General features: G+C 44.8%; 1 long non-coding RNA gene across 1 annotated transcript; it reads left to right on the plus strand.

Moving 5' to 3' along the window:
* The first annotated feature begins 713 nt into the window (after positions 1 to 713).
* On the plus strand, positions 714 to 2,524 carry LOC148119519 (uncharacterized). The gene is made up of 2 exons (XR_015735072.1): positions 714 to 1,611; positions 2,075 to 2,524. It is a non-coding gene; the product is annotated as an uncharacterized LOC148119519 (long non-coding RNA).
* The last annotated feature ends 1,205 nt before the right edge of the window (positions 2,525 to 3,729 follow it).

Consider the following 3,729-nt stretch of genomic DNA (forward strand, 5'->3'; position numbering starts at 1 on the left):
ACATGCACACAAAATAAGTATACGAAAGTGCATTTTAAAACCACAGAAATAAGCCTATGAAGCTGGGCAGAGTTGGCGCACGCCATGAATCCCAGCATTTGGGAGACAGAGGCAGGTGAATCTCTGAGTTTGAGGCCAGCCTGGTCTGCAGAGCGAGTTCCAGGAGAGTCAGGGCTACACAGAGAAACCCTCTCTCAAGAAACCAAAAGGCAAAACAAAACAAGAAACAAATAAAACAAAAAAACAAGAGAGAGAGAGAGAACAAAGGAAAGAAAGAAGTATATGAATACTATTCTCATCAAAATATTTAAAATTTCAGTAATCTCATCTTCAGAAAAATATGTTAGATCGTAGTAACAAGGAAAACCATGGATTCGAGCTGACGTGTAGCTCAGCTGGTGGAGTTCCTGCAAAGCACACACAGGTCTGCCCTTGTGACCTCTCTTTTCACTCATGTTTGCCTTGAGGTTCAAGTCTAATGTCAGGCAGCACCACTGCTTGGGCTTTGGGGGGAGGCAGTTGGGGTGGTTTGAATGTAATTGGCCCCCATAAGCTCACAGGGTGTGGACTTGTTGGAGGAAGCACGTCACTGTGGGGGTGGTGTAATGATCGGTGTGTCTCTTTAAGAGACAAGCCACACTCACTCCCTCCCCCATCCGCTAAGGCAGGCTGATCTTCATCTTCCGGCCTGAGCTCACTCCCTTTCCTGTCTTTCTCTTGGAGAGGCAGCTTCGCTTCTGCCTCTTTCCCCACTTCTGCGCTTCCCCGCTTCTTTGTCTCTCTCTTCTCTTCTCTCTCTCTCTCTCCCTCTCTCTTTCTTTCCCTTCTCCCTTCCCCCTCCATAACCCCCTGAATAAATATTCAACTTCACTCTGCATGTTGTGTCTATCCATGTCTCTGTCTCCTGCCCACCCGCCTCGTGTCTCCCTGCCCAGGACCACTGGCTGCTCCCAGGGCCCACTTCGACCATTCGGGGACCTACAGCATTTCTGCTGCCTACTGCTGTGGGGGGATCCTGCAGCATTTTTAATTTTTCCATTACAGGCGGACTTTGAGATCTCTTTTGCTTAAGCTTTGCACAGTGCCCCCGTCCACTGCCTGTTGCCTTCGAATCAAGACATAGCCTGTGCCAGGTCTGACTGCAGCCTCCTTGCTTCCTGCAGTGATGATTGTTATTCTTTGCTGTCACTTTAAGAGCTAGCCACGCCCACTCCAGCCACTTCTGACCTCATCGCCATCTTGGCTCTTTCTTTCCTGTCCATCTCTTACTGTCTGCACATGTGTTTTCCCTCTCTCTCTGTGTTTGTCTATATCTCCCCTTCTTTAAGTAATAAATGTTTAGCTTTATGTATAGCCTTATGTTCATTTACTCTGCCATCCACCGCATCCAGCCGCGTGACTTTGCCGCTCGCCCGGGGACCCTGATTCCCCCAGTCGCATGGCACTGCCACCCTGGAGATCTTGCCGGGACCCACAGCCACTAGCAGCTGCTCCGCGAGCTGCCCAGGACATCCCATCATCATAATAGTTTTAAAAGAACAATATTTGGTGCTGTGACTCGGATTCGAATCGAGGTTGTTGGAATCAACAGTCTAGCTGCCCAGGGTCAAGGTAGGCCTGTCTTCCTAAAGATTTCTTAGTCCACAGGGTCTTCTAAAGCTTGGCAGGCTCTACATTAAACAACAAAGGTCAAATACAACCTTCAACAACCAGGGAGAACCCAAAAAGAGTATCTCTGGGTGCCAACCAAGTAAGTTCTCTATCATTGTTTAATCAATAACTCAAGTAAAATCTTATCCTTCTCAAAGATCTCTGACAGTCTGATAGCTAAGAGGTTTTGCCAGGTTATCTCACCAAATAAAAATACTTTTCATTATAATTTCTGTTTTTACAAACCCAAGGAGTTCTTAATACAATGTATATATCTAAAACTTCTGTTTTTCTTATAAGTTCCAGGGAGCCAAATTAAAAAACCCATCATAAACAGGTCAGATACAAACCCCTCAATTCTCTGGTCCTAAATTTTTTTTTCTCAATTTAACTTTGTCCTCTGTTCTGCCAACACCTTAACCAGGTACAAGGGACACCAGACATTTCCATGCCACAGACACCTGTCCTGTCGGGAGCAGAGACCAACTATGCCAGGATGTGACCAGCACCCAGCTTCTCTCGGATCCCCCACACCTCCCCCCCAAAGACGACGCCCACAAATCAGCTGGAAGCAGTCTTGGGAATTCGCTGCCCCAATTCCTTCAACCTGTAATGTCTAACCTTCTACTTTTTATTATAAAAAGGATCCGGGAATGTTAGTCTTCTGCTGCCACTTTAAGAACTAACCACACCCACCCCAGCCACTTCTGACCTCCCACTTCGCCATCTTTCTCTCTCTTGTGTGGTTGTCTCCTGTCGTGTGCACACGTTTCTCTCTGTCTCTGTGTCTTTATGTCTTTATATTTGTCTATCTCTGTCTTTCTGTTTTTCTATTTCTTTTTAAGTAATAAATGTTTATCCTTATGTTTATTTACTATGTCTTGTGAGCCTTTTATCCGCCGTAACTGCCCGCCTGACTCCCCCGGCCGCATGGCGCTGCCACCCTGGAGACTAGAAGCTGCTCCACGAGCCGCCCGGGGCCATCCCACCATCATTATTTTTAAAAAGAACAATAATGATGACGGACTGAACCTCTGAACTGTGAGCGGTCACATCAGTGACATGTTTTCCTTTGTAAGAGTTGCTGTGGCCATGGTGTCTCTCAGAGCAATAGAAACCCTAACTAGGACAGCAGCACATAGGAAAGGAATACATGTCTGACCAGGATGTCACATATTAATTCAGAAAAGAGAGAAGGGGAGAAGACGGTGAGTGGAGGGGCGGGGCAGGAAGGGCAGGTCTGCTCTTGAGGGGTACACGCCCAATGACCTAACGTCCTTCCCATAGATACTAACTCCTGAGGTCCCATAGCTCCTCTTGGTGCTCCACTTGCTGAGGTTTGGGAAGGTTTGGGATATTCTTCTAAATCTTCCTTTCATCCCATGCAATTCTTCAGAATTTTCATTTACTTGTAACCTAACTTGTGTGGCCAAGCCCTGTCTTATCACAGTTACAATACAGCTTTATTCAAAGAGATAAAGAAGATACAGTTGTTAAATATTTAATTTCTTCAGTTCGTGCTTCTGTATCTACACTGTCATTTCATGCTTTCTTAACATATCCCCTACAGAAAATAGAATGACATCTTCTTTCCAAGTTCTCGGTTCATTTCACAATCATGTGATTACAGATAAAGAATTTGGTGTTCTGGGAAGGAAGCCATGCACCTACCATGAACCCCATATTTAGGCAGCAACCAGCTGATGTGGCATAGGATTTGTGCAAGTGGCACCTGTAAGAACATAACATGATTTTCTGTCCAAAAGCATGCATGTATGTGCATATGTGGTCATATAATTACATGGATACATATGTTTACCATAAAACAAAGTAGAAAACCCATTTAAAATGGCTGTATCCCACCATATGCCCATCACACCTTTCCTTTAAGCACTGGTCTCACAGCCTCACAGAATATGACACTGTTTTTATTGCTCCAAGGAATACTGAATTTATTATTGGAATTATTGATTATGAATTATGATTGGAACTGTTGAATGAACATTTATGTAGGGGATCTCTTTCTGATAAAGAATTTACATTGCAATATAAAAGAGCTCTTACAACTCAGAAGAAAAC

This window comes from Myodes glareolus, chromosome 16 (assembly GCF_982192425.1).
Source record: "Myodes glareolus chromosome 16, mMyoGla1.1, whole genome shotgun sequence".
In the NCBI taxonomy this organism is placed as follows: Eukaryota; Metazoa; Chordata; class Mammalia; order Rodentia; family Cricetidae; genus Myodes; species Myodes glareolus.